Here is an 11,396-nt window from a genome sequence, read left to right on the forward strand (position 1 = left end):
CATTTCCAAGTATGTGTTGATTTGTTTGAAAACATTTTTATGAAATGCAAAAATGTCAGTGCTCTCCATACTCTCTCGTCTCTGTTAGTACCCGTTGTTCCGCCTCATGTCTGTACCATTTCCCTACTTGAGGCAGTTGGATGCGTTAATCAATCTCTAAGTTGTGATGCATGCTGTGTAATGCTTTGCTCATGGTAGGTGTTCAGCTAATGTAAATGAGTGCAGGAGCATGTGGAAAGCATATTACTGTGTTTGATAGGGTTGATGTCAACCAATAGGAAACCTCTGTGTAGCAGTCCAGTAAGTCAGAGGCTCTATCAGAAAGGACTTGATGGAGTTTGGTTAGAATGAAAAACCTATAACCTGCCTTTGTCTAAAATGGAGATTTTTATGTTTAAGGACATAAAGGCTGTTTGCAAGATTTATTAGAACTTGGGTATATGGTGTAAATGTGCCACAGTTTTTTGATCCACTCATTTACTGATGGGCACTTAGGTTGCTTCCAGCACTTGGCTATTGTAAATTGTGTTGCTATGAACATTGGGGTGCACAGGTTCTTCTGAATTGGTGTTTCAGGATTCTTAGGGTATAATCCCAGCAGTGGAATTGCTGGGTCAAAAGGCAGTTCCATTTTTCGTTTTCTTAGGAAATTCCATACTGTTTTCCACAGTGGCTGTACCAGTCTGCATTCCCACCAACAGTGCACTAGGGTTCCCTTTTATCCACAACCTCGACAGCACTTAATACTATGCGACAAAAAGAAAGAAGGAGCTCCCATCCTTTGCAACAGCATGGATGGAACTGGAGAGCATTATACTAAGTGAAATAAGCCAGGCGGTGAAAGACAAATACGGTATGATCTCACCTATAAGTGGAACCTAATCAACAAAACAAACAAGCAATCAAAATACAATCAAGAGTCATTGAAATAAAGAACAAACTGACAGTAACTAGAGAGGAGGGGAGAGGGGATAATGGGTGAAAATAGGGAAAGGGCCATTAAGGAACATGCATAAAGGACACATGGACAAAGCCAAAGGGGGTAGGTTTGAGGGTGGGAGGTGGGGATGGAGTGTGGGGGGCATGGTGGGGTGAAAATCGAGACAACTGTACTTGAACAATTAAAAGAATGATTATATGGAATACAGGTATTTTGTGGTCTAGGCTTTGGCAGATACATAAGAACATTTTGACTGATTTTTATTTTTTATTCTTATATTCCTCTCCAACCTCCCTCACAAGAAAAGATGATTTTTAATGTTTTTTATTTCAAATATAATATGAATGAAATATATTCATTATAGAAAAATATATCAGTGTAAAGAATATATAGAATGTTTACAATATGATATAATTACTGTCCATATTTTGATACATAGCCTTTGGAGTCTTTTCCACCTGTGTGTATAATCTTATGTGCATTTTACATAAAAATTAAGTCATAGTTTTATACTATTTTATAGCTATTTTCAGTTACATTTTAGTAATATGTTTTTATAATAGGTACATATTTGATGATGGTAAGATATAACATAAATGCCCACCCTTGTCCCCTTTTATGAGACAACCATTAATAGTTCTTTTATATATATTTTAATATATTTATACTTATATTGCATCTATTGTGCAAGTTTGGATACTGTATATTGAATGTCCGCCCTGAAAGGTAAGGAATTTTGTGCACGTTCACTGTTTTCTCCCTTTTTTAATTGCTAATATATTTGTAGTTTTTGTAGTAGATTCCCTTATTACTTTAAATATTATACTTTTTCTGTCCTTATATCAGCTAATTCCCTGTAACTAAAGATGAAGGAAATAAGTATACTTTTCCCCTGACACCTCTGGCCTTCTGATTTGTGTTAAATTGCTATTACTTTTGTTTTTTTTTTAAGTTAAAAACCTACGTTTATTGCATTTAGAAACTGGGAGTATGATTTCAAAATATGGACATATTAATAGAACGTGAAGAGGTATATAGAAAAAATAAATTTAAGGTCTCTTTCTATGATGTATGTTTTTTTTTGATATATTTATTGATTATGCTATTACAGTTGTCCCATTTCCGCCCCTTCACTCAACTCCATCCTGCCCACCCCCTCCCTCCCACATTCCCCCCCTATAGTTCATGTCCATGGGCCATACTTATAAGTTCTTTGGCTTCTACATTTCCTACACTATTCTTACCATCCCCCTGTCTTTTCCACCTATCATTTATGCTGTTTATTCTCTGTACCTTTCCTCCCTCTCTCCCCCTCCCAATCCCCTATTGATAACTCTCCATGTGATCTCCATTTATGTGGTTCTGTTCCTGTTCTAGTTGTTTGCTTAATTTTCTTTTGTTTTGGTTTTAGGTGTGGTTGTTAATAACTGTGAGTTTGCTGTCATTTTTACTGTTCATATTTTTTATCTTCTTTTTCTTAGATAAATCCCTTTAACATTTCATATAATAAGGGCTTGGTGATGATGAACTCCTTTAACATGACCTTATCTGAGAAGCACTTTATCTGCCCTTCCATTCTAAATGATAGCTTTGCTGGATAGAGCAATCTGGGATGTAGGCCCTTGCCTTTCATGACTTGGAATACTTCTTGCCAGCCCCTTCTTGCCTGTAAGGTCTCTTTGGAGAAATCAGCTGACAGTCTTATGGGAACTCCTTTGTAGGTAACTGTGTCCTTTTCTCTTGCTGTTTCTAAGATTCTCTCCTTCTGCCTCATCTTGGGTAATTTAATTATGATGTGCCTTGGTGTGTTCCTCCTTGGGTCCAGCTTCTTTGGGACTCTCTGAGCTTCCTGGACTTCCTGAAAGTCTATTTCCTTTGCCACATTAGGGAAGTTCTCCTTCATTATTTGTTCAAATAAGTTTTCAATTTTTTGTTCTTCCTCTTCTCCTTCTGGCACCCCTATAATTCAGATGTTGGAACGTTTCAAGATGTCCTGGAGGTTCCTAAGCCTCTCCTCATTTTTCTGAATTCTTGTTTCTTCATTCTTTTCTGGTTGGAAGTTTCTTTCTTCCTTCTGGTCTACACCATTGATTTGAGTCCCAGTTTCCTTCTCATCACTATTGGTTCCCTGTACATTTTCCTTTGTTTCTCTTAGCATAGGCTTCATTTTTTCATCTAGTTTTCGACCAAATTCAACCAATTCTGTGAGCGTCTTGATAACCAGTATTTTGAACTGTGCATCTGATAGGTTGGCTATCTCTTCCTCGCTTAGTTGTATTTTTTCTGGAGCTTTGAAGTGTTCTGTCATTTGGGCCATTTTTTTTTTTTTTGTCTTGGCTCATCTGTTACTTAAAGGGGTGGAACCTTAGGTGTTCACCGGGGCGGGGTAACACTGGTCACTGCACTGTGATGCTGTATGTGGGGGAGGGGCCGAGAGGGAGCAATGGCGCCTGCTCCACTTTCCACCAGACTCCAGTCACTCCCTCTGCTACCCACAATCAAATTGGGCCCCTGTGTTGCTGTTTCCCGAGTGGGTGGGCTTGTGCACACTCTAGGCCCCTGTGGGTCTCTCCAACGACCTCTCCTGTGAGGCTGGGAGTCTCTCCTGCTGCTGCCCCAACCCCCACAGGCATTTTCAATCAGAGGTTTGAGGCTTTATTTCCCCGCCCTGGAGCCCTGGGTTACTCGGTCTGCTTCGCTCCCCGCTATTCGTCCCAGTTTAGCGAGTGTGGGGCTGCAGGGTCTGCCAGTGGTCAGACTGCCTACCCTGTTCGTCCCACACTCCGCCAGTCTCCATCCCGCCACGGCCATGCGAGTCTTCTCCGTCCCGGTGCCCGTCTCTGCCCCTCCTATCGGTCTGGATGTACGTTTCTCCTTTATCTACTTGGTGTCGGACTTCCTTGCCGTTGGATTTTCTGTCAGTTCTGGTTGTGCGAGGAGGCGCAGTGTGTCTACCTACGCGGCCATCTTGGTTCTCCAAATTGCTATTGCTTTTTTTAAAAAGATTTTATTTATTTACTTTTAGAGAAAGAGAAATGGAGAGAGAAAGAGAGGGAGAGAAACTGATATCAGTGTGTGAGAGATAAATCGATTGGCTGCCTCTCACACGCCCCCTACTGAGGACCTAACCTGCAACCCAGGCATGTGCCCTGACTAGGAATTGAACTGGCGACCTTTTGGTTTGCAGGTGGACACTCAATCCACTGAGCCACACTAGTCAGGGCAAATAATATTTACTTGTAATGACACATTCAAATGATAGAATTCTATACAATTATTAAGAGCAATGTAGAGCTATATAAATTGATCTAGAAAGATCGACGTTAGTGATAAAATCAGTTTATGCACAGTGTGATCCCATTTTTGAAAAAACTATAGGTGAGTATAAGTATGCATATAGCTGTTCATAGAGGCTATCTCTGAGAGGTTAGTATATAAGGGTTTTCATGTATTTTCAACATTTTTATGTTGTCTAAAGTGTACAGTGAATACATGTTAATTTATAGTTAGCAAAGGTTATTTTTTTAGAACCAGGAATAGGAATTTACAATTAACAGGTTATTGCCATTTTAGGGGCCTTTTTCTTTTGAAGTTTTCTGCTTCATTCACTGAAATTATTTTTAAGTTGTTTTTGTCAAAATAATGCACATAGTTGAAGAAGTCATATGTTGTTTGACTAAAATAAGGCCTCTAGTAAAAAAAGCACTTCTCTACTTTTCTCCAACCTACTGGCTTTTTCCCCAGAGGAGTGTCAACTATGTTGCTTGTTTATCTTGGTATTAACTACAACCATATTTCTTAGACTTTGTATTTTGATAAATGACTCGACTTGGATTTCCTATTATATTGATAGATATGAATTTAGTTCTATAATACTTTCCTTTTTACAACCTTGTAAGAACAATTTGTTAAGTTCCTATAAAGTTTTACACATTATTATGACAATTGTTGAAAGGCACAACTTTCTGTAGGCCCCTTTATGTGGGTTCATCTGGAATCTAGCTTTAGCCTGATCCCGCAAATAGCTCCGGAACATGAAGGACATTGTGGCTGGCAGAATAATGGCTCCCCAAAGATGGTCATATCCTAATCCCCTGAACCTGTGAATTCATTATATGGCAAAAAAGAGTGAAAGTTGCAGATGGAATTAAAGTTGCCAATTAACCAATCTTAAATAGAGTAGCCTGGTGGGTTCAGAATCACAAGTCCTTAAAAAAGGAAAAGGGAGGCAGAAGAGAAAGAGAAAGAGGTGTGACTATGGAAGAATGATCAGACGGATGCTATGTTGTGGCTTTGAAGATGGAGGAAGAGGTCATGAACAAAGGAATTCTGGTTGTCCCTTCAAGTTGTAAAAGGCAAGAAAACTGATTTTCTCCTATTGTCTCCTAAAAGGACTACAGCTTTGCTGATACCTTCATTTTAGCCCAGTGAGACCCGTGTTGGACTTCTTACCTCCATACCTGTGAGATACTAAATTTGTGTTGTCCTAAGCCAGTATGTTTGTGATGATTTGTTACAGCAACAAGAGAAAGTAATGTTGGCACCACTGAGTTGTCCTCCATTGTGGCAAGGGAACTGGCGTTTTATATCCCTATTATCAGGTACTGACTGCAGTCCACCCCGCCCTTAGGGGTGGGGTAGGCAACCTCCCAGCTGGGAAGGCACTGTCCTGCTGACAGCAACTCTCAGGAGAATGGTGCAACTGTCAGCCATCAGCAGCTAACACTATAGCTTGGCAGTGGGTATACTGACCCAATAAGAGGGATCTGGGTGGGACACGAACAGTCTTTACCACAGTAAATCTAAGCCAGAGCTGCATGTGTAAAACAATAGTTATGCCCTCTTTGGGGTGGAAGGGCAATAAAACAAACATAGAACTGAAATATTTGAATTTGTAATGTGAAGTCCCTGTATTGTTCCAAAACATAGTGATTAACCTCACATAAAAGTTGAGTGTGCATGCATGTGTGCATGTTAAAATTTTAAGAGCAATCCCCAAATGAATTACTATTGGTTTTGAACACACACATTGCAAACATACAATAAGCAATCCCATGTAAACGAAGGCAAAAATGGTAGAAGCTTAGACAAAACAATAAATAGGAAGCATAAAATAAAATGGTAAAAATAAATCCTGATATATCAGTAATCACAATTTAAAAGAAATGAATGGAATTCATGATATGATTTTATATCATCATTCCATATAAACTCAAGTAGTGGGATTAGAGCCACAGAAAAGGAAATGTTTATAATATGACACTGTTCAGTGGATACTTCTCCAGGCCTCAAGATGTAATAAAACCTTTTAATTTTCCTTCTAATCTTCCCACCCCCCACCCCAAATCTAGGACAGACTCAGTACCTCCTGTTTCTTATGTCATATATTCATTCTTGGATTACTTACCCATTTGGTTGAACTATTTTCTAGAGCAGTTCTAGGTGTGGGAGGTAAACTTTCCAAGTTCTTGTATGCTTAAAATACAGGGTTGGGCAAAAATAGGTTTACAGTTGTGAGTATGCAAAACAGTCTGTTTTTTGGTATCATTTATTAATTATTTTCCAGATGAACAACTGTAAATCTACTTTTGCCCCACCCTATATTTTTTGTTCAAGATTGACAATATTTTTCATTTAGAATTTTGAAGACATTGTATTCTATCTGATATTACATGTCAGTCTGATTTTTTAACCTTTCTAGATAACTTTTTTCTTTGAAAGACATTGATTTTTTTCTTTTACCTTGGATTTTTGAAATTTTATATACTTGTCTTTTACCATGAATTTTTGAAAACTGAATTAGAGAACTTAAAAAATGCATGCTATTGTCATTTTGCAGTATGTTCTTATCATTGTAGAGAAGAAACACATAGCTAACATTTAAAATCCAAGGCTAGTGTGAGGGTGTGAACTCATTCCCTGGATTGTGAGACTGAGAGCCCCCAAGTAAGTATGATAGAAAAAGATTCGGAATCATGGAAATGAAATACAATGTTTTTCTTTCATTATACTCAGCTTTCTTTTGGTTCTTTCATTCTGAAATATTCATGCCTTTGCCTCAAGCAAATTATACTGTTTAGTGTTTATTTTTTAGAACAATTTGAGTTTTACAGAAAAATTGAGCAGATAATACAGAGTTCACCAAAATCTCTCCATATCCACGTAGTTTTCACTATTATTAACATCTTACATTAGTGTAGTATATTTGTTACAATTAATGACCCAATACTGATACATTATTATTAACTACAGTCTATGTTTTATTCAGATTTAGTTTTTACCTAATATCCTTTTTTTTTTTGGTCCAAGATTCCATCCAGGATATCAGCTGACATTTAGTTGTCTTGTTCCCTTAGGCTCCTCTTGGTGTGACAACTTCTCAGACTGGCTTTGTTTTAGATGACCTTGACAGTTGTGAAGAGTACTGCTCAGGTATATTGTAGAATGCCCTTCTACTGGACTTAATTTTGATGAGTTTCATGATTAGACTGGAGTTATGGGCTTTGAGGAAGAAGATCACAGAGGTAAAGGGCCATTCTTATCACATCACATCAAAGGTACATACTATCAATATGGCATCAGTGTTGATGTTGACCCTGACCACCTGGTTGAGCTAGTATTTGTTAGTTTTCTCCACTGTAGAGTTATTCTTTCTCTCCACTTTCTATTACTGCATTCTCTGGAAGGAAGTCAGTATGTACAGCACATTTAAGGAGGGAAGAATTATGCTACCTTTCCTTTAGTGTGGAGTATCTACATAAATTATTTGAAATTCTGCACAGGAGATAAGGATTTTGTTCCCCATTTATTAATTTATTTCATCATTTATATCAATGAGGACTTGGGATTTATTTTATGCTTTTTGGGCTGTAATCCAAAATGATTGGGTTGGCCAAAAAGTTCACTTAGTTTTTTCTGTAAAATAAAAGACACATTTTCATTTTCACCAATAATGTATTGATTTGGATATTTGAGTATATTGGCTTTCTCCTGCATGGTGTAACGTTGTCAAATTTCTTCACTGTAAAGTTACTCTTTCCCTTGTTTGTCCTTTGTGCAGCTCATACTTAAGGAGTGGTGAGCTAGGCGCTACTTCCTTGAGGGCAAAGTTTCTACATACATTAAATGGAATAATGCATGGAGATTTGGCTCATGCATACTTATTTGTTCAATCACTTATTTATATCAGTGTGAACTTGTGGATTTTTTACTCTGGGTTTATATCTGATAGGGATAGGCCCTATCACTATCTATCTTTTTCAGGTGTTTCTTGGCTATTCTTGCTTTCTTGTTCTCCCTAAAGTACTTTATAATCAACTTCAGGAAACAAAAATCTGATATTTTTATTGGGACTGTATATACCAACTTAGAATTAATTGATTCTGTTAGGTCTGCCTATCCCAAACTATATAGTGTGTCTTTCCATTGTTTCAAGTCTACTTTTGGCCTTTTAGAAGAGTTTTGTCATTTTCCTCTTATAATTTTTGATCTTTGTTGTTAAGTTTATGCCTAGCATTTTTATTTATGCTTTTAAAATATAATTTCTGTTATATCACTGGAATTTGCGTGTTGTGAGATGGTTACATGTGTGTTCAGTCTCTCCCATTGGACCAGAAGTCCTGATCTATTTTTTCTTTGCTCCTTTTTAAAATTGATTTTTTGTTGTGGTAAGATATACATAACATAATATTTATCATTTTACCTATTTGTAATTGTATGATTCACAGGCATTAAGAACATTCACAATATTGTGTACCTATCACCACTGTCTATACCCAAAATCTTTTTATCACCCCCAATATAAACTGTAATAGCATAAACTATAAACTATAATTTAAAAAGCTAGTTATAAAGTAATATTTAAAAATAGAAGAAAAGAAAATGACTTAGCAATGTCAAGGCCTGTTATGGAGTGACATGTATGCCTTGGTTTAATTTGTCCTCAGGAATGCTTTTGCTTTGTATAGTAAATATCTAAATATTAATAATTTTTAAAAAGAGAAATAAGCTACATCTTCATAAATATACTGGTTTTGGGGCAGGGGATGGGGAGTATTAACTAGTTTAAGGATGGTTTTGTGTCATGGGTAAGCAACAAGTACACTAAAGTTAGGGGAATTAATAAGCACCACAAAATGTCATCAAGTGGCATGAGATAACTTGCAAATCATTTTGAAGTTTTTTCTTTGTCCATTGTAGATAGTGATCGCTCATGGTGCTTAGTGGTGATACTTATTTTTTTGTTTTTTAATGGAAAGTTATGGGGGTGAGAATGTGCTGTTTGAGACTTAATGAATTCTCATAAAGCTAGTTTTAAGTGACTGGATCCACTGTTTTATTTTATTTTTTAAATTATATTTTATTGATTATACTATTACAGTTCCAATTTTATCCCCTTTTCTCCCTTCTACCCAGGCCCCCCAGACTGTTGTCCATGTCCGTGTGTCATGCATATCTGTTCATTGGCTGCTCTATTCCCTGTACTGTATTTTACATCCCCTTGACTATTCTGTAACTACCAGTTTATATTTCTTTTTTCTTTTTTTTTGAAAAATCCATCTTTTATTTAATTCAGATAATTCTGACAATCAGCCAAATTTGAGAACCACAGGTTAAAACCATAGAAAGTATGTAGAGTATAGAATGAGAAGCTATGAGAAGATAAGATAGATCCATTTGAATGATACTCTATTGACAATTGTAACTGAATAAAAATAAATAAATAAATTTTTAAATAAATAAATAAATAAATAATAAATGAATTGGAACTTTTAGAATCAGCAGAGTGTCATTCAAACCTGTATTTCTTAATCTCTTTACATTTTTCACCTGTTCCCCTGGCCTTCCTCCCATTTGGCAAGCATAAAAATATTCTCTGTATCTATGATTCTGTTTCTCTTCTGCTTATTTATTTTTAATTTTTTTATTTTTTAAAATATTTTATTTATTTTTTAGAGGGGAAGGGAGAGAGAAAGAGAGGGGAGAAGCACAGTGTGTGGCTGCCTCTTGTGCGCTGCCCACTGGGGTCCCGGCCTACAACCTAGGTGTGCACCCTGACTGGGAATCGAACCAGTGACCCCTTGCTTCGCAGGAAGGACTCAATCCACCAAGCCACACCAGGTGGGGCTATTTTGTTTTTTAGAATCAATTTTTGATAGGTAGGTATTACCATTTTATCATTCGTAATTTTGATCTTCTTCTTAAAGAAAACCCTTTAACATTTCATATAATATTGGTTTGGTGGTAATGAACTCCTTGAGCTTTTTCTTGAATGGGAATCTTTTTATCTGTCCTTCAATTCTAAATGATAGCTTTGCTGGGTAAAATAATCTTGATTGTAGGTCCTTGCTTTTTATCACTTTGAATATTTCTCACCGATCCCTTCTAGCCTGCAAAGTTTCTTTTGAGAAATCAGCTGATGGTCTTATGGGAGCTCCCTTGTAGGTAACTAACTGCTTTTCTCTTGCTGCTTTGAAGATTCTCTTTGTCTTTTTCCTTTGGCATTTAATTATGATGTGTCTTGGTGTGGGCCTCTTTGTGTCCATCTTGCTTGGGACTTTGTGTTTTTTGGACTTGCATGTCTATTTCCTTCATCAAATTAGAGAAGTTTTCTTTCATTATTTTTTTCAGATAGATTTCCAATTTTTGCTCTTTCTCTTCTCCTTCTGGCACCTCTATGATGTGAATGTTGGTACGCTTGAAATTGTCCCACAGCTTCTGCACACTATCCTCATTTTTAAAATTCTTTTTTCTTTCTGCTGTTCTGATTGGTTGTTTTTTGCTTCCTTATCTTCCAGATTGCTGATTTGATTTTCGACTTTGTCCACTCTACTGTTATTTCCTTGTAAATTGTTATTTATTACCACTATTGTATCCTTCATTTCTGACTGGATCTTTTTTATGCTGCCAAGGTCCTTACTAAGTTCCTTGAGCATTCTTGTAACCAGTGTTTTGAACTCTGCATCTAGTACCTTGCTTATTGGGGCCATATTGTTTAGTTCTTTTTCTGGAGTTTTGTTCTTACATTTAGGCTATGTTTCTTTGTCTCCTCATTTTGGCAGCCTCCCTGTGTTTGTTTCTACGTATTAGGTTGAGCTGCTACATCTCCCAGGCTTGGCAGAGTGGCCTAATGTAGTAGGTGTCCTGTAGGGTCCAGTGGCACAGCCTTCTCTATTACCCAAACTAGGTACTTGAGCTGTACCCACTGTGTGGGCTGTATGCACTCTCCTGTTATAGTTGAACCTTGATTGCTGTTGGCATGTCCAAGGTCAGCCACTGCCTATGTTCTGTCTGGGGTCACACAGCATAAACTAGAAAGTGATCTGCAGATGGCTGCTGCTTTTGCTGGGTTTGCAGATACCCAGGTGAGGCCAAGCTATGAACCAAGGCTTGCTGCCAGGCTAGGGGAAACTTAGTGAGACCTATGAAGCTTGCGGAAGCCAGATCTTGGTTGTTT

This window comes from Desmodus rotundus, chromosome X, assembly GCF_022682495.2.
Source record: "Desmodus rotundus isolate HL8 chromosome X, HLdesRot8A.1, whole genome shotgun sequence".
Taxonomy (NCBI): domain Eukaryota; kingdom Metazoa; phylum Chordata; class Mammalia; order Chiroptera; family Phyllostomidae; genus Desmodus; species Desmodus rotundus.